At 46.4% G+C, this 25,908-nt stretch overlaps 26 non-coding genes across 26 annotated transcripts; 10 read left to right on the plus strand and 16 right to left on the minus strand.

Moving 5' to 3' along the window:
• Positions 1–59: 59 nt before the first annotated feature.
• Positions 60–131, minus strand: trnap-ugg (transfer RNA proline (anticodon UGG)). Its single transcript has one exon. It is a non-coding gene; the product is annotated as a tRNA-Pro (tRNA).
• Positions 132–291: 160 nt separating this feature from the next.
• On the plus strand, positions 292–364 carry trnar-ccg (transfer RNA arginine (anticodon CCG)). The gene has a single exon. It is a non-coding gene; the product is annotated as a tRNA-Arg (tRNA).
• A 1,460-nt stretch (positions 365–1,824) lies between these two features.
• trnap-cgg (transfer RNA proline (anticodon CGG)) lies at positions 1,825–1,896 on the minus strand. The gene has a single exon. It is a non-coding gene; the product is annotated as a tRNA-Pro (tRNA).
• A 1,765-nt stretch (positions 1,897–3,661) lies between these two features.
• Positions 3,662–3,733, minus strand: trnap-cgg (transfer RNA proline (anticodon CGG)). Its single transcript has one exon. It is a non-coding gene; the product is annotated as a tRNA-Pro (tRNA).
• Positions 3,734–5,602: 1,869 nt separating this feature from the next.
• Positions 5,603–5,674, minus strand: trnap-ugg (transfer RNA proline (anticodon UGG)). Its single transcript has one exon. It is a non-coding gene; the product is annotated as a tRNA-Pro (tRNA).
• Positions 5,675–5,834: 160 nt separating this feature from the next.
• Positions 5,835–5,907, plus strand: trnar-ccg (transfer RNA arginine (anticodon CCG)). The gene has a single exon. It is a non-coding gene; the product is annotated as a tRNA-Arg (tRNA).
• Positions 5,908–7,367: 1,460 nt separating this feature from the next.
• Positions 7,368–7,439, minus strand: trnap-cgg (transfer RNA proline (anticodon CGG)). Its single transcript has one exon. It is a non-coding gene; the product is annotated as a tRNA-Pro (tRNA).
• A 318-nt stretch (positions 7,440–7,757) lies between these two features.
• Positions 7,758–7,829, minus strand: trnap-ugg (transfer RNA proline (anticodon UGG)). The gene has a single exon. It is a non-coding gene; the product is annotated as a tRNA-Pro (tRNA).
• A 160-nt stretch (positions 7,830–7,989) lies between these two features.
• trnar-ccg (transfer RNA arginine (anticodon CCG)) lies at positions 7,990–8,062 on the plus strand. The gene has a single exon. It is a non-coding gene; the product is annotated as a tRNA-Arg (tRNA).
• Positions 8,063–9,627: 1,565 nt separating this feature from the next.
• On the minus strand, positions 9,628–9,699 carry trnap-ugg (transfer RNA proline (anticodon UGG)). Its single transcript has one exon. It is a non-coding gene; the product is annotated as a tRNA-Pro (tRNA).
• Positions 9,700–9,859: 160 nt separating this feature from the next.
• On the plus strand, positions 9,860–9,932 carry trnar-ccg (transfer RNA arginine (anticodon CCG)). Its single transcript has one exon. It is a non-coding gene; the product is annotated as a tRNA-Arg (tRNA).
• Positions 9,933–11,392: 1,460 nt separating this feature from the next.
• On the minus strand, positions 11,393–11,464 carry trnap-cgg (transfer RNA proline (anticodon CGG)). The gene has a single exon. It is a non-coding gene; the product is annotated as a tRNA-Pro (tRNA).
• A 318-nt stretch (positions 11,465–11,782) lies between these two features.
• trnap-ugg (transfer RNA proline (anticodon UGG)) lies at positions 11,783–11,854 on the minus strand. Its single transcript has one exon. It is a non-coding gene; the product is annotated as a tRNA-Pro (tRNA).
• A 160-nt stretch (positions 11,855–12,014) lies between these two features.
• trnar-ccg (transfer RNA arginine (anticodon CCG)) lies at positions 12,015–12,087 on the plus strand. The gene has a single exon. It is a non-coding gene; the product is annotated as a tRNA-Arg (tRNA).
• Positions 12,088–13,652: 1,565 nt separating this feature from the next.
• trnap-ugg (transfer RNA proline (anticodon UGG)) lies at positions 13,653–13,724 on the minus strand. The gene has a single exon. It is a non-coding gene; the product is annotated as a tRNA-Pro (tRNA).
• Positions 13,725–13,884: 160 nt separating this feature from the next.
• On the plus strand, positions 13,885–13,957 carry trnar-ccg (transfer RNA arginine (anticodon CCG)). The gene has a single exon. It is a non-coding gene; the product is annotated as a tRNA-Arg (tRNA).
• A 1,439-nt stretch (positions 13,958–15,396) lies between these two features.
• trnap-cgg (transfer RNA proline (anticodon CGG)) lies at positions 15,397–15,468 on the minus strand. Its single transcript has one exon. It is a non-coding gene; the product is annotated as a tRNA-Pro (tRNA).
• A 277-nt stretch (positions 15,469–15,745) lies between these two features.
• trnap-ugg (transfer RNA proline (anticodon UGG)) lies at positions 15,746–15,817 on the minus strand. Its single transcript has one exon. It is a non-coding gene; the product is annotated as a tRNA-Pro (tRNA).
• Positions 15,818–15,977: 160 nt separating this feature from the next.
• Positions 15,978–16,050, plus strand: trnar-ccg (transfer RNA arginine (anticodon CCG)). The gene has a single exon. It is a non-coding gene; the product is annotated as a tRNA-Arg (tRNA).
• A 1,561-nt stretch (positions 16,051–17,611) lies between these two features.
• On the minus strand, positions 17,612–17,683 carry trnap-ugg (transfer RNA proline (anticodon UGG)). The gene has a single exon. It is a non-coding gene; the product is annotated as a tRNA-Pro (tRNA).
• Positions 17,684–19,356: 1,673 nt separating this feature from the next.
• On the minus strand, positions 19,357–19,428 carry trnap-cgg (transfer RNA proline (anticodon CGG)). Its single transcript has one exon. It is a non-coding gene; the product is annotated as a tRNA-Pro (tRNA).
• A 550-nt stretch (positions 19,429–19,978) lies between these two features.
• Positions 19,979–20,051, plus strand: trnar-ccg (transfer RNA arginine (anticodon CCG)). Its single transcript has one exon. It is a non-coding gene; the product is annotated as a tRNA-Arg (tRNA).
• Positions 20,052–21,631: 1,580 nt separating this feature from the next.
• Positions 21,632–21,703, minus strand: trnap-ugg (transfer RNA proline (anticodon UGG)). Its single transcript has one exon. It is a non-coding gene; the product is annotated as a tRNA-Pro (tRNA).
• A 160-nt stretch (positions 21,704–21,863) lies between these two features.
• On the plus strand, positions 21,864–21,936 carry trnar-ccg (transfer RNA arginine (anticodon CCG)). The gene has a single exon. It is a non-coding gene; the product is annotated as a tRNA-Arg (tRNA).
• Positions 21,937–24,819: 2,883 nt separating this feature from the next.
• trnap-ugg (transfer RNA proline (anticodon UGG)) lies at positions 24,820–24,891 on the minus strand. Its single transcript has one exon. It is a non-coding gene; the product is annotated as a tRNA-Pro (tRNA).
• Positions 24,892–25,051: 160 nt separating this feature from the next.
• On the plus strand, positions 25,052–25,124 carry trnaw-cca (transfer RNA tryptophan (anticodon CCA)). Its single transcript has one exon. It is a non-coding gene; the product is annotated as a tRNA-Trp (tRNA).
• Positions 25,125–25,908: the final 784 nt, after the last annotated feature.

Below are 25,908 nucleotides of genomic sequence, written 5' to 3' on the forward strand. Positions count from 1 at the left end.
CAGTGCTGCAAAAGGAAGGATCCAACCTTGTTGCTCTAGCTGCTTGGTCTGAAATCCCCGGGCTCGTCCGGGATTTGAACCCGGGACCTCTCGCACCCAAAGCGAGAATCATACCCCTAGACCAACGAGCCTCTTTTACATTAAGTCTTTCGGGAGGGCGACACAAATTCAGTGAAGCCCATCTCAAAGACGGAACACGACCCGGCGTCGAGATACGAAAGTGTAGCTGTTTGAGCGTTAGAAACCCTTTGAAGCCAAATTACAGATCAAAGGAAAAAGAACTCCAGACAAGGCCCAGTGGCCTAATGGATAAGGCATCAGCCTCCGGAGCTGGAGATTGTGAGTTCAAGTCCCACCTGGGTTGCTTTAATGGGCTATATTTAAGTTGGATGTTCGACAAATTCAAGGATGGTTTGTTCAAAGCAATAATGACCGCAAGATCTGAGTTAGCATAGAACGGACAAACTTCGGATAGCTGTGGTGGGGTTTTGTGTGCGTCAGACTGTCAGTGAATCATTCTTGCCTGCCCGTGCATGTGCCCTTTCAGGCTGAAATTACACAAAGCACTGTGCGCAAGAGGCCCAGTGGCCTAAGGGGAAAAGGCCACTTCTTGCTTTTGCACTGGACCTACGACGAAGGCTTTGCGTACGAAAGCAGAGAGGCAGACTACACACAAAACAGGTGGGAAAGAGTCATGAACTTTAAATTAATCTAGTCATCGAAAAACATCATTGATACGTTTGTTTTGTCCATATAACCAAAATGGCTGTGTAATTGGAGAAAAACACATGGAACAGAAATGGCGGGCTCTAAATGTAAACAGCCGCATATAGGCTATGCCGTAGGCTTGACTTTGAACTAAAAGGCATCAGCCCTCCACCTAGGGAGGCTGTTACTAGGGCGTGCTTGTTGCGTTTGCTCTAAGCCGATGCTGCAAAAAGTCAATGAAAAGTTGTTCAAAGAAACTCCACAGAACAACAAGTATAGCCGTGCTTAGCGTTTCTGCAAAAGAGCCACGGTAATTCAGTTAAGAGCTATTTAAAATGCTTTGAATCCCACTACAGCATCTACAGACCTGCGAAAAAAGTTCAATTTTGCCAAAGCATCAGCCTCTGATGCTGCAGAACGTGACGTCAAGTACTATGTGGGTTGCAGTAAATGGCCAGACTATGAAGTTGTTGATAAAGAAAAGTAAATGCTTTGGCGGGGGCTGAGAGGTGGGGAGGACAACATGGCTAACTCCTCCATAATCAGATTGCCCTTCGGGTGATTTTTGGGCAACTCACTGAGTCTCAGCTCCAGAGAGAACTTCAGCAAGTCTAGTTTCTGACTGACACATTCAAGCGGGCTTGAGCTTCTGAATGAGCTTTCTTCTCCGTCAGAATGAGCTTTCTTCTCTGTCAACTTCTAAGGGAAAACAATGCCTTTCATACACCAAGAAGAGCACAATTTGTTTTATCACCCAGCTTAAAAAAAGAAAAAAAAATCCTGTGGTATCACATGCAATTGCATACAGAGTCAGAGAACCCTTGAACTCATACTTAAGGTGAGAGGGCTCGTCCAGGATTTGAAGCCGGGATCTCTAGCACCCGAAGCGAGAATCATACCACTAGACCAACGATCCTGCCTGACGCTGGATGGGGCTACTTGCGTACACTTGTACAGTCACCGAACGCTGGCCTCAAACAGAATGAGCAGGGACTAGTTTTAATAAGAGCGTTTGTCGTTAGGGAGCCGTACTCTCTGGCAGGCAGCGATTCAGAGTACATTCTGTGCAGGAAATAAACACTTGTCATCTGACTGGCTGCTTGTTCTGAAACTGCTGGGCTCGTCCGGGATTTGAACCCGGGACCTCTCGCACCCGAAGCGAGAATCATACCCCTAGACCAACGAGCCTGACTGACAATAGATTCGGCTACTTGCGTACAGTTGTAGAGTCACTGAATGCTGGCCTCTTACAGAATGGGAAGGCACTAGTTTTAATAGAAAGCGTTTGTCGTTAGGGAGCCACACTCCCTGGCAGGCAGCGATTCTGAGTTCGTTCTGTGCAAGGAAATAAGCGCTTGTCATCTGGCTGAATCTTGGCTATGTTGTAGTACAGTTGAACACAAGCAGTAGTAAGCTTATAGTAGTAAGGCCTAATGGATAAGGCATCAGCCTCCGGAGCTGGAGATTGTGGGTTCAAGTCCCACCTGGGTCGTCTTTAATGGGCTATATTTAAGTTGGATGTTCGACAAATTCAAGGATGGTTTGTTCAAAGCAATAATGACCGCAAGATCTGAGTTAGCATAGAACGGACAAACTTCGGATAGCTGTGGTGGGGTTTTGTGTGCGTCAGACTGTCAGTGAATCATTCTTGCCTGCCCGTGCATGTGCCCTTTCAGGCTGAAATTACACAAAGCACTGTGCGCAAGAGGCCCAGTGGCCTAAGGGGAAAAGGCCACTCCTTGCTTTTGCACTGGACCTACGACGAAGGCTTTGCGTACGAAAGCAGAGAGGCAGACTACACACAAAACAGGTGGGAAAGAGTCATGAACTTTAAATTAATCTAGTCATCGAAAAACATCATTGATACGTTTGTTTTGTCCATATAACCAAAATGGCTGTGTAATTGGAGAAAAACACATGGAACAGAAATGGCGTGCTCTAAATGTAAACAGCCGCATATAGGCTATGCCGTAGGCTTGACTTTGAACTAAAAGGCATCAGCCTCCCACCTAGGGAGGCTGTTACTAGGGCGTGCTTGTTGCGCTTGCTCTAAGCCGATGCTGCAAAAAGTCAATGAAAAGTTGTTCAAAGAAACTCCACAGAACAACAAGTATACCCGTGTTTAGCGTTTCTGCAAAAGAGCCACGGTAATTCAGTTAAGAGCGATTTAAAATGCTTTGAATCCCACTACAGCATCTACAGACCTGCGAAAAAAGTTCAATTTTGCCAAAGCATCAGCCTCTGATGCTGCAGAACGTGACGTCAAGTACTATGTGGGTTGCAGTAAATGGCCAGACTATGAAGTTGTTGATAAAGAAAAGTAAATGCTTTGGCAAGGGCTGAGAGGTGGGGAGGACAACATGGCTAACTCCTCCATAATCAGATTGCCCTTCGGGTGATTTTTGGGCAACTCACTGAGTCTCAGCTCCAGAGAGAACTTCAGCAAGTCTAGTTTCTGACTGACTCATTCAAGCGGGCTTGAGCTTCTGAATGAGCTTTCTTCTCCGTCAGAATGAGCTTTCTTCTCTGTCAACTTCTAAGGGAAAACAATGCCTTTCATACACCAAGAAGAGCACAATTTGTTTTATCACCCAGCTTAAAAAAAGAAAAAAAAATCCTGTGGTATCACATGCAATTGCATACAGAGTCAGAGAACCCTTGGACTCATACTAAAGGTGAAAGGGCTCGTCCGGGATTTGAAGCCGGGATCTCTAGCACCCGAAGCGAGAATCATACCACTAGACCAACGAGCCTGCCTGACGCTGGATGGGGCTACTTGCGTACACTTGTACAGTCACCGAACGCTGGCCTCAAACAGAATGAGCAGGGACTAGTTTTAATAAGAGCGTTTGTCGTTAGGGAGCCGTACTCTCTAGCAGGCAGCGATTCAGAGTACATTCTGTGCAGGAAATAAACGCTCGTCATCTGACTGGCTGCTTGTTCTGAAACTGCTGGGCTCGTCCGGGATTTGAACCCGGGACCTCTCGCACCCGAAGCGAGAATCATACCCCTAGACCAACGAGCCTGACTGACAATAGATTCGGCTACTTGCGTACAGTTGTAGAGTCACTGAATGCTGGCCTCTTACAGAATGGGAAGGCACTAGTTTTAATAGAAAGCGTTTGTCGTTAGGGAGCCACACTCCCTGGCAGGCAGCGATTCTGAGTTCGTTCTGTGCAAGGAAATAAGCGCTTGTCATCTGGCTGAATCTTGGCTATGTTGTAGTACAGATGAACACAAGCAGTAGTAAGCTTATAGTAGTAAGGCCTAATGGATAAGGCATCAGCCTCCGGAGCTGGAGATTGTGGGTTCAAGTCCCACCTGGGTCGTCTTTAATGGGCTATATTTAAGTTGGATGTTCGACAAATTCAAGGATGGTGGTTCAAAGCAATAATGACCGCAAGATCTGAGTTAGCATAGAACGGACAAACTTCGGATAGCTGTGGTGGGGTTTTGTGTGCGTCAGACTGTCAGTGAATCATTCTTGCCTGCCCGTGCATGTGCCCTTTCAGGCTGAAATTACACAAAGCACTGTGCGCAAGAGGCCCAGTGGCCTAAGGGGAAAAGGCCACTTCTTGCTTTTGCACTGGACCTACGACGACGGCTTTGCGTACGAAAGCAGAGAGGCAGACTACACACAAAACAGGTGGGAAAGAGTCATGAACTTTAAATTAATCTAGTCATCGAAAAACATCATTGATACGTTTGTTTTGTCCATATAACCAAAATGGCTGTGTAATTGGAGAAAAACACATGGAACAGAAATGGCGGGCTCTAAATGTAAACAGCCGCATATAGGCTATGCCGTAGGCTTGACTTTGAACTAAAAGGCATCAGCCTCCCACCTAGGGAGGCTGTTACTAGGGCGTGCTTGTTGCGCTTGCTCTAAGCCGATGCTGCAAAAAGTCAATGAAAAGTTGTTCAAAGAAACTCCACAGAACAACAAGTATACCCGTGCTTAGCGTTTCTGCAAAAGAGCCACGGTAATTCAGTTAAGAGCGATTTAAAATGCTTTGAATCCCACTACAGCATCTACAGACCTGCGAAAAAAGTTCAATTTTGCCAAAGCATCAGCCTCTGATGCTGCAGAACGTGACGTCAAGTACTATGTGGGTTGCAGTAAATGGCCAGACTATGAAGTTGTTGATAAAGAAAAGTAAATGCTTTGGCGGGGGCTGAGAGGTGGGGAGGACAACATGGCTAACTCCTCCATAATCAGATTGCCCTTCGGGTGATTTTTGGGCAACTCACTGAGTCTCAGCTCCAGAGAGAACTTCAGCAAGTCTAGTTTCTGACTGACTCATTCAAGCGGGCTTGAGCTTCTGAATGAGCTTTCTTCTCCGTCAGAATGAGCTTTCTTCTCTGTCAACTTCTAAGGGAAAACAATGCCTTTCATACACCAAGAAGAGCACAATTTGTTTTATCACCCAGCTTAAAAAAAGAAAAAAAAATCCTGTGGTATCACATGCAATTGCATACAGAGTCAGAGAACCCTTGAACTCATACTAAAGGTGAGAGGGCTCGCCCGGGATTTGAAGCCGGGATCTCTAGCACCCGAAGCGAGAATCATACCACTAGACCAACGAGCCTGCCTGACGCTGGATGGGGCTACTTGCGTACACTTGTACAGTCACCGAACGCTGGCCTCAAACAGAATGAGCAGGGACTAGTTTTAATAAGAGCGTTTGTCGTTAGGGAGCCGTACTCTCTGGCAGGCAGCGATTCAGAGTACATTCTGTGCAGGAAATAAACGCTTGTCATCTGACTGTGTTGTAGTACAGATGAACACAAGCAGTAGTAAGGGTTTCAAAAACATGACAGTTTTGAGTTTGGCTCAGTGCTGCAAAAGGAAGGATCCAACCTTGTTGCTCTAGCTGCTTGGTCTGAAATCCCCGGGCTCGTCCGGGATTTGAACCCGGGACCTCTCACACCCAAAGCGAGAATCATACCCCTAGACCAACGAGCCTCTTTTACATTAAGTCTTTCGGGAGGGCGCCACAAATTCAGTGAAGCCCATCTCAAAGACGGAACACGACCCGGCGTCGAGATACGAAAGTGTAGCTGTTTGAGCGTTAGAAACCCTTTGAAGCCAAATTACAGATCAAAGGAAAAAGAACTCCAGACAAGGCCCAGTGGCCTAATGGATAAGGCATCAGCCTCCGGAGCTGGAGATTGTGAGTTCAAGTCCCACCTGGGTTGCTTTAATGGGCTATATTTAAGTTGGATGTTCGACAAATTCAAGGATGGTTGGTTCAAAGCAATAATGACCGCAAGATCTGAGTTAGCATAGAACGGACAAACTTCGAATAGCTGTGGTGGGGTTTTGTGTGCGTCAGACTGTCAGTGAATCATTCTTGCCTGCCCGTGCATGTGCCCTTTCAGGGTGAAATTACACAAAGCACTGTGCGCAAGAGGCCCAGTGGCCTAAGGGGAAAAGGCCACTTCTTGCTTTTGCACAGGACCTACGACGAAGGCTTTGCGTACGAAAGCAGAGAGGCAGACTACACACAAAACAAGTGGGAAAGAGTCATGAACTTTAAATTAATCTAGTCATCGAAAAACATCATTGATACGTTTGTTTTGTCCATATAACCAAAATGGCTGTGTAATTGGAGAAAAACACATGGAACAGAAATGGCGGGCTCTAAATGTAAACAGCCGCATATAGGCTATGCCGTAGGCTTGACTTTGAACTAAAAGGCATCAGGCCTCCACCTAGGGAGGCTGTTACTAGGGCGTGCTTGTTGCGCTTGCTCTAAGCCGATGCTGCAAAAAGTCAATGAAAAGTTGTTCAAAGAAACTCCACAGAACAACAAGTATACCCGTGCTTAGCGTTTCTGCAAAAGAGCCACGGTAATTCAGTTAAGAGCGATTTAAAATGCTTTGAATCCCACTACAGCATCTACAGACCTGCGAAAAAAGTTCAATTTTGCCAAAGCATCAGCCTCTGATGCTGCAGAACGTGACGTCAAGTACTATGTGGGTTGCAGTAAATGGCCAGACTATGAAGTTGTTGATAAAGAAAAGTAAATGCTTTGGCGGGGGCTGAGAGGTGGGGAGGACAACATGGCTAACTCCTCCATAATCAGATTGCCCTTCGGGTGATTTTTGGGCAACTCACTGAGTCTCAGCTCCAGAGAGAACTTCAGCAAGTCTAGTTTCTGACTGACTCATTCAAGCGGGCTTGAGCTTCTGAATGAGCTTTCTTCTCCGTCAGAATGAGCTTTCTTCTCTGTCAACTTCTAAGGGAAAACAATGCCTTTCATACACCAAGAAGAGCACAATTTGTTTTATCACCCAGCTTAAAAAAAGAAAAAAAAATCCTGTGGTATCACATGCAATTGCATACAGAGTCAGAGAACCCTTGAACTCATACTAAAGGTGAGAGGGCTCGCCCGGGATTTGAAGCCGGGATCTCTAGCACCCGAAGCGAGAATCATACCACTAGACCAACGAGCCTGCCTGACGCTGGATGGGGCTACTTGCGTACACTTGTACAGTCACCGAACGCTGGCCTCAAACAGAATGAGCAGGGACTAGTTTTAATAAGAGCGTTTGTCGTTAGGGAGCCGTACTCTCTGGCAGGCAGCGATTCAGAGTACATTCTGTGCAGGAAATAAACGCTTATCATCTGACTGGCTGCTTGTTCTGAAACTGCTGGGCTCGTCCGGGATTTGAACCTGGGACCTCTCGCACCCGAAGCGAGAATCATACCCCTAGACCAACGAGCCTGACTGACAATAGATTCGGCTACTTGCGTACAGTTGTAGAGTCACTGAATGCTGGCCTCTTACAGAATGGGAAGGCACTAGTTTTAATAAAAAGCGTTTGTCGTTAGGGAGCCACACTCCCTGGCAGGCAGCGATTCTGAGTTCGTTCTGTGCAAGGAAATAAGCGCTTGTCATCTGGCTGAATCTTGGCTATGTTGTAGTACAGATGAACACAAGCAGTAGTAAGGGTTTCAAAAACATGACAGTTTTGAGTTTGGCTCAGTGCTGCAAAAGGAAGGATCCAACCTTGTTGCTCTAGCTGCTTGGTCTGAAACCCCCGGGCTCGTCCGGGATTTGAACCCGGGACCTCTCGCACCCAAAGCGAGAATCATACCCCTAGACCAACGAGCCTCTTTTACATTAAGTCTTTCGGGAGGGCGCCACAAATTCAGTGAAGCCCATCTCAAAGACGGAACACGACCTGGCGTCGAGATACGAAAGTGTAGCTGTTTGAGCGTTAGAAACCCCTTGAAGCCAAATTACTGATCAAAGGAAAAAGAACTCCAGACAAGGCCCAGTGGCCTAATGGATAAGGCATCAGCCTCCGGAGCTGGAGATTGTGGGTTCAAGTCCCACCTGGGTCGTCTTTAATGGGCTATATTTAAGTTGGATGTTCGACAAATTCAAGGATGGTGGTTCAAAGCAATAATGACCGCAAGATCTGAGTTAGCATAGAACGGACAAACTTCGGATAGCTGTGGTGGGGTTTTGTGTGCGTCAGACTGTCAGTGAATCATTCTTGCCTGCCCGTGCATGTGCCCTTTCAGGCTGAAATTACACAAAGCACTGTGCGCAAGAGGCCCAGTGGCCTAAGGGGAAAAGGCCACTTCTTGCTTTTGCACTGGACCTACGACGACGGCTTTGCGTACGAAAGCAGAGAGGCAGACTACACACAAAACAGGTGGGAAAGAGTCATGAACTTTAAATTAATCTAGTCATCGAAAAACATCATTGATACGTTTGTTTTGTCCATATAACCAAAATGGCTGTGTAATTGGAGAAAAACACATGGAACAGAAATGGCGGGCTCTAAATGTAAACAGCCGCATATAGGCTATGCCGTAGGCTTGACTTTGAACTAAAAGGCATCAGCCTCCCACCTAGGGAGGCTGTTACTAGGGCGTGCTTGTTGCGCTTGCTCTAAGCCGATGCTGCAAAAAGTCAATGAAAAGTTGTTCAAAGAAACTCCACAGAACAACAAGTATACCCGTGCTTAGCGTTTCTGCAAAAGAGCCACGGTAATTCAGTTAAGAGCGATTTAAAATGCTTTGAATCCCACTACAGCATCTACAGACCTGCGAAAAAAGTTCAATTTTGCCAAAGCATCAGCCTCTGATGCTGCAGAACGTGACGTCAAGTACTATGTGGGTTGCAGTAAATGGCCAGACTATGAAGTTGTTGATAAAGAAAAGTAAATGCTTTGGCGGGGGCTGAGAGGTGGGGAGGACAACATGGCTAACTCCTCCATAATCAGATTGCCCTTCGGGTGATTTTTGGGCAACTCACTGAGTCTCAGCTCCAGAGAGAACTTCAGCAAGTCTAGTTTCTGACTGACTCATTCAAGCGGGCTTGAGCTTCTGAATGAGCTTTCTTCTCCGTCAGAATGAGCTTTCTTCTCTGTCAACTTCTAAGGGAAAACAATGCCTTTCATACACCAAGAAGAGCACAATTTGTTTTATCACCCAGCTTAAAAAAAGAAAAAAAAATCCTGTGGTATCACATGCAATTGCATACAGAGTCAGAGAACCCTTGAACTCATACTAAAGGTGAGAGGGCTCGCCCGGGATTTGAAGCCGGGATCTCTAGCACCCGAAGCGAGAATCATACCACTAGACCAACGAGCCTGCCTGACGCTGGATGGGGCTACTTGCGTACACTTGTACAGTCACCGAACGCTGGCCTCAAACAGAATGAGCAGGGACTAGTTTTAATAAGAGCGTTTGTCGTTAGGGAGCCGTACTCTCTGGCAGGCAGCGATTCAGAGTACATTCTGTGCAGGAAATAAACGCTTGTCATCTGACTGTGTTGTAGTACAGATGAACACAAGCAGTAGTAAGGGTTTCAAAAACATGACAGTTTTGAGTTTGGCTCAGTGCTGCAAAAGGAAGGATCCAACCTTGTTGCTCTAGCTGCTTGGTCTGAAATCCCCGGGCTCGTCCGGGATTTGAACCCGGGACCTCTCACACCCAAAGCGAGAATCATACCCCTAGACCAACGAGCCTCTTTTACATTAAGTCTTTCGGGAGGGCGCCACAAATTCAGTGAAGCCCATCTCAAAGACGGAACACGACCCGGCGTCGAGATACGAAAGTGTAGCTGTTTGAGCGTTAGAAACCCTTTGAAGCCAAATTACAGATCAAAGGAAAAAGAACTCCAGACAAGGCCCAGTGGCCTAATGGATAAGGCATCAGCCTCCGGAGCTGGAGATTGTGAGTTCAAGTCCCACCTGGGTTGCTTTAATGGGCTATATTTAAGTTGGATGTTCGACAAATTCAAGGATGGTTGGTTCAAAGCAATAATGACCGCAAGATCTGAGTTAGCATAGAACGGACAAACTTCGAATAGCTGTGGTGGGGTTTTGTGTGCGTCAGACTGTCAGTGAATCATTCTTGCCTGCCCGTGCATGTGCCCTTTCAGGGTGAAATTACACAAAGCACTGTGCGCAAGAGGCCCAGTGGCCTAAGGGGAAAAGGCCACTTCTTGCTTTTGCACAGGACCTACGACGAAGGCTTTGCGTACGAAAGCAGAGAGGCAGACTACACACAAAACAAGTGGGAAAGAGTCATGAACTTTAAATTAATCTAGTCATCGAAAAACATCATTGATACGTTTGTTTTGTCCATATAACCAAAATGGCTGTGTAATTGGAGAAAAACACATGGAACAGAAATGGCGGGCTCTAAATGTAAACAGCCGCATATAGGCTATGCCGTAGGCTTGACTTTGAACTAAAAGGCATCAGGCCTCCACCTAGGGAGGCTGTTACTAGGGCGTGCTTGTTGCGCTTGCTCTAAGCCGATGCTGCAAAAAGTCAATGAAAAGTTGTTCAAAGAAACTCCACAGAACAACAAGTATACCCGTGCTTAGCGTTTCTGCAAAAGAGCCACGGTAATTCAGTTAAGAGCGATTTAAAATGCTTTGAATCCCACTACAGCATCTACAGACCTGCGAAAAAAGTTCAATTTTGCCAAAGCATCAGCCTCTGATGCTGCAGAACGTGACGTCAAGTACTATGTGGGTTGCAGTAAATGGCCAGACTATGAAGTTGTTGATAAAGAAAAGTAAATGCTTTGGCGGGGGCTGAGAGGTGGGGAGGACAACATGGCTAACTCCTCCATAATCAGATTGCCCTTCGGGTGATTTTTGGGCAACTCACTGAGTCTCAGCTCCAGAGAGAACTTCAGCAAGTCTAGTTTCTGACTGACTCATTCAAGCGGGCTTGAGCTTCTGAATGAGCTTTCTTCTCCGTCAGAATGAGCTTTCTTCTCTGTCAACTTCTAAGGGAAAACAATGCCTTTCATACACCAAGAAGAGCACAATTTGTTTTATCACCCAGCTTAAAAAAAGAAAAAAAAATCCTGTGGTATCACATGCAATTGCATACAGAGTCAGAGAACCCTTGAACTCATACTAAAGGTGAGAGGGCTCGCCCGGGATTTGAAGCCGGGATCTCTAGCACCCGAAGCGAGAATCATACCACTAGACCAACGAGCCTGCCTGACGCTGGATGGGGCTACTTGCGTACACTTGTACAGTCACCGAACGCTGGCCTCAAACAGAATGAGCAGGGACTAGTTTTAATAAGAGCGTTTGTCGTTAGGGAGCCGTACTCTCTGGCAGGCAGCGATTCAGAGTACATTCTGTGCAGGAAATAAACGCTTATCATCTGACTGGCTGCTTGTTCTGAAACTGCTGGGCTCGTCCGGGATTTGAACCTGGGACCTCTCGCACCCGAAGCGAGAATCATACCCCTAGACCAACGAGCCTGACTGACAATAGATTCGGCTACTTGCGTACAGTTGTAGAGTCACTGAATGCTGGCCTCTTACAGAATGGGAAGGCACTAGTTTTAATAAAAAGCGTTTGTCGTTAGGGAGCCACACTCCCTGGCAGGCAGCGATTCTGAGTTCGTTCTGTGCAAGGAAATAAGCGCTTGTCATCTGGCTGAATCTTGGCTATGTTGTAGTACAGATGAACACAAGCAGTAGTAAGGGTTTCAAAAACATGACAGTTTTGAGTTTGGCTCAGTGCTGCAAAAGGAAGGATCCAACCTTGTTGCTCTAGCTGCTTGGTCTGAAACCCCCGGGCTCGTCCGGGATTTGAACCCGGGACCTCTCGCACCCAAAGCGAGAATCATACCCCTAGACCAACGAGCCTCTTTTACATTAAGTCTTTCGGGAGGGCGCCACAAATTCAGTGAAGCCCATCTCAAAGACGGAACACGACCTGGCGTCGAGATACGAAAGTGTAGCTGTTTGAGCGTTAGAAACCCCTTGAAGCCAAATTACTGATCAAAGGAAAAAGAACTCCAGACAAGGCCCAGTGGCCTAATGGATAAGGCATCAGCCTCCGGAGCTGGAGATTGTGGGTTCAAGTCCCACCTGGGTCGTCTTTAATGGGCTATATTTAAGTTGGATGTTCGACAAATTCAAGGATGGTGGTTCAAAGCAATAATGACCGCAAGATCTGAGTTAGCATAGAACGGACAAACTTCGGATAGCTGTGGTGGGGTTTTGTGTGCGTCAGACTGTCAGTGAATCATTCTTGCCTGCCCGTGCATGTGCCCTTTCAGGCTGAAATTACACAAAGCACTGTGCGCAAGAGGCCCAGTGGCCTAAGGGGAAAAGGCCACTTCTTGCTTTTGCACTGGACCTACGACGACGGCTTTGCGTACGAAAGCAGAGAGGCAGACTACACACAAAACAGGTGGGAAAGAGTCATGAACTTTAAATTAATCTAGTCATCGAAAAACATCATTGATACGTTTGTTTTGTCCATATAACCAAAATGGCTGTGTAATTGGAGAAAAACACATGGAACAGAAATGGCGGGCTCTAAATGTAAACAGCCGCATATAGGCTATGCCGTAGGCTTGACTTTGAACTAAAAGGCATCAGCCTCCCACCTAGGGAGGCTGTTACTAGGGCGTGCTTGTTGCGCTTGCTCTAAGCCGATGCTGCAAAAAGTCAATGAAAAGTTGTTCAAAGAAACTCCACAGAACAACAAGTATACCCGTGCTTAGCGTTTCTGCAAAAGAGCCACGGTAATTCAGTTAAGAGCGATTTAAAATGCTTTGAATCCCACTACAGCATCTACAGACCTGCGAAAAAAGTTCAATTTTGCCAAAGCATCAGCCTCTGATGCTGCAGAACGTGACGTCAAGTACTATGTGGGTTGCAGTAAATGGCCAGACTATGAAGTTGTTGATAAAGAAAAGTAAATGCTTTGGCGGGGGCTGAGAGGTGGGGAGGACAACATGGCTAACTCCTCCATAATCAGATTGCCCTTCGGGTGATTTTTGGGCAACTCACTGAGTCTCAGCTCCAGAGAGAACTTCAGCAAGTCTAGTTTCTGACTGACTCATTCAAGCGGGCTTGAGCTTCTGAATGAGCTTTCTTCTCCGTCAGAATGAGCTTTCTTCTCTGTCAACTTCTAAGGGAAAACAATGCCTTTCATACACCAAGAAGAGCACAATTTGTTTTATCACCCAGCTTAAAAAAAGAAAAAAAAATCCTGTGGTATCACATGCAATTGCATACAGAGTCAGAGAACCCTTGAACTCATACTAAAGGTGAGAGGGCTCGCCCGGGATTTGAAGCCGGGATCTCTAGCACCCGAAGCGAGAATCATACCACTAGACCAACGAGCCTGCCTGACGCTGGATGGGGCTACTTGCGTACACTTGTACAGTCACCGAACGCTGGCCTCAAACAGAATGAGCAGGGACTAGTTTTAATAAGAGCGTTTGTCGTTAGGGAGCCGTACTCTCTGGCAGGCAGCGATTCAGAGTACATTCTGTGCAGGAAATAAACGCTTGTCATCTGACTGTGTTGTAGTACAGATGAACACAAGCAGTAGTAAGGGTTTCAAAAACATGACAGTTTTGAGTTTGGCTCAGTGCTGCAAAAGGAAGGATCCAACCTTGTTGCTCTAGCTGCTTGGTCTGAAATCCCCGGGCTCGTCCGGGATTTGAACCCGGGACCTCTCACACCCAAAGCGAGAATCATACCCCTAGACCAACGAGCCTCTTTTACATTAAGTCTTTCGGGAGGGCGCCACAAATTCAGTGAAGCCCATCTCAAAGACGGAACACGACCCGGCGTCGAGATACGAAAGTGTAGCTGTTTGAGCGTTAGAAACCCTTTGAAGCCAAATTACAGATCAAAGGAAAAAGAACTCCAGACAAGGCCCAGTGGCCTAATGGATAAGGCATCAGCCTCCGGAGCTGGAGATTGTGAGTTCAAGTCCCACCTGGGTTGCTTTAATGGGCTATATTTAAGTTGGATGTTCGACAAATTCAAGGATGGTTGGTTCAAAGCAATAATGACCGCAAGATCTGAGTTAGCATAGAACGGACAAACTTCGAATAGCTGTGGTGGGGTTTTGTGTGCGTCAGACTGTCAGTGAATCATTCTTGCCTGCCCGTGCATGTGCCCTTTCAGGGTGAAATTACACAAAGCACTGTGCGCAAGAGGCCCAGTGGCCTAAGGGGAAAAGGCCACTTCTTGCTTTTGCACAGGACCTACGACGAAGGCTTTGCGTACGAAAGCAGAGAGGCAGACTACACACAAAACAAGTGGGAAAGAGTCATGAACTTTAAATTAATCTAGTCATCGAAAAACATCATTGATACGTTTGTTTTGTCCATATAACCAAAATGGCTGTGTAATTGGAGAAAAACACATGGAACAGAAATGGCGGGCTCTAAATGTAAACAGCCGCATATAGGCTATGCCGTAGGCTTGACTTTGAACTAAAAGGCATCAGGCCTCCACCTAGGGAGGCTGTTACTAGGGCGTGCTTGTTGCGCTTGCTCTAAGCCGATGCTGCAAAAAGTCAATGAAAAGTTGTTCAAAGAAACTCCACAGAACAACAAGTATACCCGTGCTTAGCGTTTCTGCAAAAGAGCCACGGTAATTCAGTTAAGAGCTATACAGCATCTACAGACCTGCGAAAAAAGTTCAATTTTGCCAAAGCATCAGCCTCTGATGCTGCAGAACGTGACGTCAAGTACTATGTGGGTTGCAGTAAATGGCCAGACTATGAAGTTGTTGATAAAGAAAAGTAAATGCTTTCGCGGGGGCTGAGAGGTGGGGAGGACAACATGGCTAACTCCTCCATAATCAGATTGCCCTTCGGGTGATTTTTGGGCAACTCACTGAGTCTCAGCTCCAGAGAGAACTTCAGCAAGTCTAGTTTCTGACTGACTCATTCAAGCGGGCTTGAGCTTCTGAATGAGCTTTCTTCTCCGTCAGAATGAGCTTTCTTCTCTGTCAACTTCTAAGGGAAAACAATGCCTTTCATACACCAAGAAGAGCACAATTTGTTTTATCACCCAGCTTAAAAAAAGAAAAAAAAATCCTGTGGTATCACATGCAATTGCATACAGAGTCAGAGAACCCTTGAACTCATGCTAAAGGTGAGAGGGCTCGTCCGGGATTTGAAGCCGGGATCTCTAGCACCCCGAAGCGAGAATCATACCACTAGACCAACGAGCCTGCCTGACGCTGGATGGGGCTACTTGCGTACACTTGTACAGTCACCGAACGCTGGCCTCAAACAGAATGAGCAGGGACTAGTTTTAATAAGAGCGTTTGTCGTTAGGGAGCCGTACTCTCTGGCAGGCAGCGATTCAGAGTACATTCTGTGCAGGAAATAAACGCTTGTCATCTGACTGGCTGCTTGTTCTGAAACTGCTGGGCTCGTCCGGGATTTGAACCCGGGACCTCTCGCACCCGAAGCGAGAAACATACCCCTAGACCAACGAGCCTGACTGACAATAGATTCGGCTACTTGCGTAAAGGCACTAGTTTTAATAGAAAGCGTTTGTCGTTAGGGAGCCACACTCCCTGGCAGGCAGCGATTCTGAGTTCGTTCTGTGCAAGGAAATAAGCGCTTGTCATCTGGCTGAATCTTGGCTATGTTGTAGTACAGATGAACACAAGCAGTAGTAAGGGTTTCAAAAACATGACAGTTTTGAGTTTGGCTCAGTGCTGCAAAAGGAAGGATCCAACCTTGTTGCTCTAGCTGCTTGGTCTGAAATCCCCGGGCTCGTCCGGGATTTGAACCCAGGACCTCTCGCACCCAAAGCGAGAATCATACCCCTAGACCAACGAGCCTCTTTTACATTAAGTCTTTCGGGAGGGCGCCACAAATTCAGTGAAGCCCATCTCAAAGACGGAACACGACCTGGCGTCGAGATACGAAAGTGTAGCTGTTTGAGCGTTAGAAACCCCTTGAAGCCAAATTACTGATCAAAGGAAAAAGAACTCCAGACAAGGCCCAGTGGCCTAATGGATAAGGCATCAGCCTCCGGAGCTGGAGATTGTGAGTTCAAGTCCCACCTGGGTCGTCTTTAATGGGCTATATTTAAGTTGGATGTTCGACAAATTCAAGGATGGTTTGTTCAAAGCAATAATGACCGCAAGATCTGAGTTAGCATAGAACGGACAAACTTCGGATAGCTGTGGTGGGGTTTTGTGTGCGTCAGACTGTCAGTGAATCATTCTTGCCTGCCCGTGCATGTGCCCTTTCAGGCTGAAATTACACAAAGCACTGTGCGCAAGAGTCCCAGTGGCCTAAGGGGAAAAGGCCACTTCTTGCTTTTGCACTGGACCTACGACGAAGGCTTTACGTACGAAAGCAGAGAGGCAGACTACACACAAAACAGGTGGGAAAGAGTCATGAACTTTAAATTAATCTAGTCATCGAAAAACATCATTGATACGTTTGTTTTGTCCATATAACCAAAATGGCTGTGTAATTGGAGAAAAACACATGGAACAGAAATGGCGGGCTCTAAATGTAAACAGCCGCATATAGGCTATGCCGTAGGCTTGACTTTGAACTAAAAGGCATCAGCCTCCCACCTAGGGAGGCTGTTACTAGGGCGTGCTTGTTGCGCTTGCTCTAAGCCGATGCTGCAAAAAGTCAATGAAAAGTTGTTCAAAGAAACTCCACAGAACAACAAGTATACCCGTGCTTAGCGTTTCTGCAAAAGAGCCACGGTAATTCAGTTAAGAGCGATTTAAAATGCTTTGAATCCCACTACAGCATCTACAGACCTGCGAAAAAAGTTCAATTTTGCCAAAGCATCAGCCTCTGATGCTGCAGAACGTGACGTCAAGTAAATGGCCAGACTATGAAGTTGTTGATAAAGAAAAGTAAATGCTTTGGCGGGGGCTGAGAGGTGGGGAGGACAACATGGCTAACTCCTCCATAATCAGATTGCCCTTCGGGTGATTTTTGGGCAACTCACTGAGTCTCAGCTCCAGAGAGAACTTCAGCAAGTCTAGTTTCTGACTGACTCATTCAAGCGGGCTTGAGCTTCTGAATGAGCTTTCTTCTCCGTCAGAATGAGCTTTCTTCTCTGTCAACTTCTAAGGGAAAACAATGCCTTTCATACACCAAGAAGAGCACAATTTGTTTTATCACCCAGCTTAAAAAAAGAAAAAAAAAATCCTGTGGTATCACATGCAATTGCATACAGAGTCAGAGAACCCTTGAACTCATACTAAAGGTGAGAGGGCTCGTCCGGGATTTGAAGCCGGGATCTCTAGTACCCGAAGCGAGAAACATACCACTAGACCAACGAGCCTGCCTGACGCTGGATGGGGCTACTTGCGTACACTTGTACAGTCACCGAACGCTGGCCTCAAACAGAATGAGAGGGGACTAGTTTTAATAAGAGCGTTTGTCGTTAGGGAGCCGTACTCTCTCGCAGGCAACGATTCAGAGTACATTCTGTGCAAGGAAATAAGCGCTTGTCATCTGGCTGAATCTTGGCTATGTTGTAGTACAGATGAACACAAGCAGTAGTAAGGGTTTCAAAAACATGACAGTTTTGAGTTTGGCTCAGTGCTGCAAAAGGAAGGATCCAACCTTGTTGCTCTAGCTGCTTGGTCTGAAATCCCCGGCTCGTCCGGGATTTGAACCCGGGACCTCTCGCACCCAATGCGAGAATCATACCCCTAGACCAACGAGCCTCTTTTACCTTAAGTCTTTCGGGAGGGCGCCACAAATTCAGTGAAGCCCATCTCAAAGACGGAACACGACCTGGCGTCGAGATACGAAAGTGTAGCTGTTTGAGCGTTAGAAACCCCTTGAGGCCAAATTACTGATCAAAGGAAAAAGAACTCCAGACAAGGCCCAGTGGCCTGGAGCTGGAGATTGTGAGTTCAAGTCCCACCTGGGTCGTCTTTAATGGGCTATATTTAAGTTGGATGTTTGACAAATTCAAGGATGGTTTGTTCAAAGCAATAATGACCGCAAGATCTGAGTTAGCATAGAACGGACAAACTTCGGATAGCTGTGGTGGGGTTTTGTGTGCGTCAGACTGTCAGTGAATCATTCTTGCCTGCCCGTGCATGTGCCCTTTCAGGCTGAAATTACACAAAGCACTGTGCGCAAGAGGCCCAGTGGCCTAAGGGGAAAAGGCCACTTCTTGCTTTTGCACTGGACCTACGACGAAGGCTTTGCGTACGAAAGCAGAGAGGCAGACTACACACAAAACAGGTGGGAAAGAGTCATGAACTTTAAATTAATCTAGTCATCGAAAAACATCATTGATACGTTTGTTTTGTCCATATAACCAAAATGGCTGTGTAATTGGAGAAAAACACATGGAACAGAAATGGCGGGCTCTAAATGTAAACAGCCGCATATAGGCTATGCCGTAGGCTTGACTTTGAACTAAAAGGCATCAGCCTCCCACCTAGGGAGGCTGTTACTAGGGCGTGCTTGTTGCGCTTGCTCTAAGCCGATGCTGCAAAAAGTCAATGAAAAGTTGTTCAAAGAAACTCCACAGAACAACAAGTATACCCGTGTTTAGCGTTTCTGCAAAACCGCCACGGTAATTCAGTTAAGAGCGATTTAAAATGCTTTGAATCCCACTACAGCATCTACAGACCTGCGAAAAAAGTTCAATTTTGCCAAAGCATCAGCCTCTGATGCTGCAGAACGTGACGTCAAGTACTATGTGGGTTGCAGTAAATGGCCAGACTATGAAGTTGTTGATAAAGAAAAGTAAATGCTTTGGCAGGGGCTGAGAGGTGGGGAGGACAACATGGCTAACTCCTCCATAATCAGATTGCCCTTCGGGTGATTTTTGGGCAACTCACTGAGTCTCAGCTCCAGAGAGAACTTCAGCAAGTCTAGTTTCTGACGGACTCATTCAAGCGGGCTTGAGCTTCTGAATGAGCTTTCTTCTCCGTCAGAATGAGCTTTCTTCTCTGTCAACTTCTAAGGGAAAACAATGCCTTTCATACACCAAGAAGAGCACAATTTGTTTTATCACCCAGCTTAAAAAAAGAAAAAAAAAATCCTGTGGTATCACATGCAATTGCATACAGAGTCAGAGAACCCTTGAACTCATACTAAAGGTGAGAGGGCTCGTCCGGGATTTGAAGCCGGGATCTCTAGCACCCGAAGCGAGAATCATACCACTAGACCAACGAGCCTGCCTGACGCTGGATGGGGCTACTTGCGTACACTTGTACAGTCACCGAACGCTGGCCTCAAACAGAATGAGCAGGGACTAGTTTTAATAAGAGCGTTTGTCGTTAGGGAGCTGTACTCTCTGGCAGGCAGCGATTCAGAGTACATTCTGTGCAGGAAATAAACGCTTGTCATCTGACTGGCTGCTTGTTCTGAAACTGCTTGGCTCGTCCTGGATTTGAACCCGGGATCTCTCGCACCCGAAGCGAGAATCATACCCCTAGACCAACGAGCCTGACTGACAATAGATTCGGCTACTTGCGTACAGTTGTAGAGTCACTGAATGCTGGCCTCTTACAGAATGGGAAGGAACTAGTTTTAATAGAAAGCGTTTGTCGTTAGGGAGCCACACTCCCTGGCAGGCAGCGATTCTGAGTTCGTTCTGTGCAAGGAAATAAGCGCTTGTCATCTGGCTGAATCTTGGCTATGTTGTAGTACAGATGAACACAAGCAGTAGTAAGGGTTTCAAAAACATGACAGTTTTGAGTTTGGCTCAGTGCTGCAAAAGGAAGGATCCAACCTTGTTGCTCTAGCTGCTTGGTCTGAAATCCCCGGGCTCGTCCGTTATTTGAACCCAGGACCTCTCGCACCCAAACCGAGAATCATACCCCTAGACCAACGAGCCTCTTTTACATTAAGTCTTTCGGGAGGGCGCCACAAATTCAGTGAAGCCCATCTCAAAGACGGAACACGACCTGGCGTCGAGATACGAAAGTGTAGCTGTTTGAGCGTTAGAAACCCCTTGAAGCCAAATTACTGATCAAAGGAAAAAGAACTCCAGACAAGGCCCAGTGGCCTAATGGATAAGGCATCAGCCTCCGGAGCTGGAGATTGTGAGTTCAAGTCCCACCTGGGTCGTCTTTAATGGGCTATATTTAAGTTGGATGTTCGACAAATTCAAGGATGGTTTGTTCAAAGCAATAATGACCGCAAGATCTGAGTTAGCATAGAACGGACAAACTTCGAATAGCTGTGGTGGGGTTTTGTCTGCATCAGACTGTCAGTGAATCATTCTTGCCTGCCCGTGCATGTGCCCTTTCAGGCTGAAATTACACAAAGCACTGTGCGCAAGAGGCCCAGTGGCCTAAGGGGAAAAGGCCACTTCTTGCTTTTGCACTGGACCTACGACGAAGGCTTTGCGTACGAAAGCAGAGAGGCAGACTGCACACAAAACAGGTGGGAAAGAGTCATGAACTTTAAATTAATCTAGTCATCGAAAAACATCATTGATACGTTTTTTTTGTCCATATAACCAAAATGGCTGTGTAATTGGAGAAAAACACATGGAACAGAAATGGCGGGCTCTAAATGTAAACAGCCGCATATAGGCTATGCCGTAGGCTTGACTTTGAACTAAAAGGCATCAGCCTCCCACCTCCGGAGGCTGTTACTAGGGCGTGCTGGTTGCGCTTGCTCTAAGCTGATGCTGCAAAAAGTCAATGAAAAGTTGTTCAAAGAAACTCCACAGAACAACAAGTATACCCGTGCTTAGCGTTTCTGCAAAAGAGCCACGGTAATTCAGTTAAGAGCGATTTAAAATGCTTTGAATCCCACTACAGCATCTACAGACCTGCGAAAAAAGTTCAATTTTGCCAAAGCATCAGCCTCTGATGCTGCAGAACGTGACGTCAAGTACTATGTGGGTTGCAGTAAATGGCCAGACTATGAAGTTGTTGATAAAGAAAAGTAAATGCTTTGGCGGGGGCTGAGAGGTGGGGAGGACAACATGGCTAACTCCTCCATAATCAGATTGCCCTTCGGGTGATTTTTGGGCAACTCACTGAGTCTCAGCTCCAGAGAGAACTTCAGCAAGTCTAGTTTCTGACTGACTCATTCAAGCGGGCTTGAGCTTCTGAATGAGCTTTCTTCTCCGTCAGAATGAGCTTTCTTCTCTGTCAACTTCTAAGGGAAAACAATGCCTTTCATACACCAAGAAGAGCACAATTTGTTTTATCACCCAGCTTAAAAAAAGCAAAAAAAAATCCTCTGGTATCACATACAATTGCATACAGAGTCAGAGAACCCTTGAACTCATACTAAAGGTGAGAGGGCTCGTCCGGGATTTGAAGCCGGGATCTCTAGCACCCGAAGCGAGAATCATACCCCTAGACCAACGAGCCTGACTGACAATAGATTTGGCTACTTGCGTACACTTGTAGAGTCACTGAATGCTGGCCTCTTACAGAATGGGAAGGCACTAGTTTTAATAGAAAGCGTTTGTCGTTAGGGAGCCACACTCCCTGGCAGGCAGCGATTCTGAGTTCGTTCTGTGCAAGGAAATAAGCGCTTGTCACCTGGCTGAATCTTGGCTATGTTGTAGTACAGATGAACACAAGCAGTAGTAAGGGTTTCAAAAACATGACAGTTTTGAGTTTGGCTCAGTGCTGCAAATGGAAGGATCCAACCTTGTTGCTCTCGCTGCTTGGTCTGAAATCCCCGGGCTCGTCCGGGATTTGAACCCGGGACCACTCGCACCCAAAGCGAGAATCATACCCCTAGACCAACGAGCCTCTTTTACATTAAGTCTTTCGGTAGGGCGCCACAAATTCAGTGAAGCCCATCTCAAAGACGGAACACGACCTGGCGTCGAGATACGAAAGTGTAGTTGTTTGAGCGTTAGAAACCCCTTGAGGCCAAATTACTGATCAAAGGAAAAAGAACTCCAGACAAGGCCCAGTGGCCTAATGGATAAGGCATCAGCCTCCGGAGCTGGAGATTGTGAGTTCAAGTCCCACCTGGGTCGTCTTTAATGGGCTATATTTAAGTTGGATGTTCGACAAATTCAAGGATGGTTTGTTCAAAGCAATAATGACCGCAAGATCTGAGTTAGCATAGAACGGACAAACTTCGGATAGCTGTGGTGGGGTTTTGTGTGCGTCAGACTGTCAGTGAATCATTCTTGCCTGCCCGTGCATGTGCCCTTTCAGGCTGAAATTACACAAAGCACTGTGCGCAAGAGGCCCAGTGGCCTAAGGGGAAAAGGCCCCTTCTTGCTTTTGCACTGGACCTACGACGAAGGCTTTGCGTACGAAAGCAGAGAGGCAGACTACACACAAAACAGGTGGGAAAGAGTCATGAACTTTAAATTAATCTAGTCATCGAAAAACATCATTCATACGTTTGTTTTGTCCATATAACCAAAATGGCTGTGTAATTGGAGAAAAACACATGGAACAGAAATGGCGGGCTCTAAATGTAAACAGCCGCATATAGGCTATGCCGTAGGCTTGACTTTGAACTAAAAGGCATCAGCCTCCCACCTAGGGAGGCTGTTACTAGGGCGTGCTTGTTGCGCTTGCTCTAAGCCGATGCTGCAAAAAGTCAATGAAAAGTTGTTCAAAGAAACTCCACAGAACAACAAGTATACCCGTGCTTAGCGTTTCTGCAAAAGAGCCACGGTAATTCAGTTAAGAGCGATTTAAAATGCTTTGAATCCCACTACAGCATCTACAGACCTGCGAAAAAAGTTCAATTTTGCCAAAGCATCAGCCTCTGATGCTGCAGAACGTGACGTCAAGTACTATGTGGGTTGCAGTAAATGGCCAGACTATGAAGTTGTTGATAAAGAAAAGTAAATGCTTTGGCGGGGGCTGAGAGGTGGGGAGGACAACATGGCTAACTTATCCATAATCAGATTGCCCTTCGGGTGATTTTTGGGCAACTCACTGAGTCTCAGCTCCAGAGAGAACTTCAGCAAGTCTAGCTTCTGACTGGACTCATTCAAGCGGGCTTGAGCTTCTGAATGAGCTTTCTTCTCCGTCAGAATGAGCTTTCTTCTCTGTCAACTTCTAAGGGAAAACAATGCCTTTCATACACCAAGAAGAGCACAATTTGTTTTATCACCCAGCTTAAAAAAAGAAAAAGAAAATCCTGTGGTATCACATGCAATTGCATACAGAGTCAGAGAACCCTTGAACTCATACTAAAGGTGAGAGGGCTCGTCCGGGAAAAGGCCACTTCTTGCTTTTGCACTGGACCTACGACGAAGGCTTTGCGTACGAAAGCAGAGAGGCAGACTGCACACAAAACAGGTGTGAAAGAGTCATGAACTTTAAATTAATCTAGTCATCGAAAAACATCATTGATACGTTTGTTTTGTCCACATAACCAAAATGGCTGTGTAATTGGAGAAAAATACATGGAACAGAAATGGCGGGCTCTAAATGTAAACAGCTGCATATAGGCTATGCCGTAGGCTTGACTTTGAACTAAAAGGCATCAGCCCTCCACCTAGGGAGGCTGTTACTAGGGCGTGCTTGTTGCGCTTGCTCTAAGCCGATGCTGCAAAAAGTCAATGAAAAGTTGTTCAAAGAAACTCCACAGAACAACAAGTATACCCGTGCTTAGCGTTTCTGCAAAAGAGCCACGGTAATTCAGTTAAGAGCGATTTAAAATGCTTTGAATCCCACTACAGCATCTACAGACCTGCGAAAAAAGTTCAATTTTGCCAAAGCATCAGCCTCTGATGCTGCAGAACGTGACGTCAAGTACTATGTGGGTTGCAGTAAATGGCCAGACTATGAAGTTGTTGATAAAGAAAAATAAATGCTTTGGCGGGGGCTGAGAGGTGGGGAGGACAACATGGCTAACTCCTCCATAATCAGATTGCCCTTCGGGTGATTTTTGGGCAACTCACTGAGTCTCAGCTCCAGAGAGAACTTCAGCAAGTCTAGTTTCTGACTGACTCATTCAAGCGGGCTTGAGCTTCTGAATGAGCTTTCTTCTCCGTCAGAATGAGCTTTCTTCTCTGTCAACTTCTAAGGGAAAACAATGCCTTTCATACACCAAGAAGAGCACAATTTGTTTTATCACCCAGCTTAAAAAAAGAAAAAAAAAATCCTGTGGTATCACATGCAATTGCATACAGAGTCAGAGAACCCTTGAACTCATACTAAAGGTGAGAGGGCTCGTCCGGGATTTGAAGCCGGGCTCTCTAGCACCCGAAGCGAGAATCATACCACTAGACCAACGAGCCTGCCTGACGCTGGATGGGGCTACTTGCGTACACTTGTACAGTCACCGAACGCTGGCCTCAAACAGAATGAGCAGGGACTAGTTTTAATAAGAGCGTTTGTCGTTAGGGAGCCGTACTCTCTGGCAGGCAGCGATTCAGAGTACATTCTGTGCAGGAAATAAACGCTTGTCATCTGACTGGCTGCTTGTTCTGAAACTGCTGGGCTCGTCCGGGATTTGAACTCGGGACCCTAGGACCCTAGGACAAAACAAACGTATCAATGATGTTTTTCGATGACTAGATTAATTTAAAGTTCATGACTCTTTCCCACCTGTTTTGTGTGTAGTCTTCCTCTCTGCTTTCGTAGATTCGGCTACTTGCGTACACTTGTAGAGTCACTGAATGCTGGCCTCTTACAGAATGGGAAGGCACTAGTTTTAATAGAAAGCGTTTGTCGTTAGGGAGCCACACTCCCTGGCAGGCAGCGATTCTGAGTTCGTTCTGTGCAAGGAAATAAGCGCTTGTCATCTGGCTGAATCTTGGCTATGTTGTAGTACAGATGAACACAAGCAGTAGTAAGGGTTTCAAAAACATGACAGTTTTGAGTTTGTCTCAGTGCTGCAAAAGGTAGGATCCAACCTTGTTGCTCTAGCTGCTTGGTCTGAAATCCCCGGGCTCGTCCGGGATTTGAACCCGGGACCTCTCGCACCCAAAGCGAGAATCATACCCCTAGACCAACGAGCCTCTTTTACATTAAGTCTTTCAGGAGGGCGCCACAAATTCAGTGAAGCCCATCTCAAAGACGGAACACGACCTGGCGTCGAGATACGAAAGTGTAGCTGTTTGAGCGTTAGAAACCCCTTGAAGCCAAATTACTGATCAAAGGAAAAAGAACTCCAGACAAGGCCCAGTGGCCTAATGGATAAGGCATCAGCCTCCAGAGCTGGAGATTGTGAGTTCAAGTCCCACCTGGGTCGTCTTTAATGGGCTATATTTAAGTTGGATGTTCGACAAATTCAAGGATGGTTTGTTCAAAGCAATAATGACCGCAAGATCTGAGTTAGCATAGAACGGACAAACTTCGGATAGCTGTGGTGGGTTTTTGTGTGCGTCAGACTGTCAGTGAATCATTCTTGCCTGCCCGTGCATGTGCCCTTTCAGGCTGAAATTGCACAAAGCACTGTGCGCAAGAGGCCCAGTGGCCTAAGGGGAAAGGCCACTTCTTGCTTTTGCACTGGTCCTACAACGAAGGCTTTGCGTACGAAAGCAGAGAGGCAGACTACACACAAAACAGGTGGGAAAGAGTCATGAACTTTAAATTAATCTAGTCATCGAAAAACATCATTGATACATTTGTTTTGTCCATATAACCAAAATGGCTGTGTAATTGGAGAAAAACACATGGAACAGAAATGGCGGGCTCTAAATGTAAACAGCCGCATATAGGCTATGCCGTAGGCTTGACTTTGAACTAAAAGGCATCAGCCTCCCACCTAGGGAGGCTGTTACTAGGGCGTGCTTGTTGCGCTTGCTCTAAGCCGATGCTGCAAAAAGTCAATGAAAAGTTGTTCAAAGAAACTCCACAGAACAACAAGTATACCCGTGCTTGGCGTTTCTGCAAAAGAGCCACGGTAATTCAGTTAAGAGCGATTTAAAATGCTTTGAATCCCACTACAGCATCTACAGACCTGCGAAAAAAGTTCAATTTTGCCAAAGCATCAGCCTCTGATGCTGCAGAACGTGACGTCAAGTACTATGTGG

Source organism: Siphateles boraxobius, unplaced genomic scaffold (assembly GCF_051911475.1).
Source record: "Siphateles boraxobius isolate OS27281-9 unplaced genomic scaffold, OSU_SipBor_1 25, whole genome shotgun sequence".
Lineage (NCBI taxonomy): Eukaryota > Metazoa > Chordata > Actinopteri > Cypriniformes > Leuciscidae > Siphateles > Siphateles boraxobius.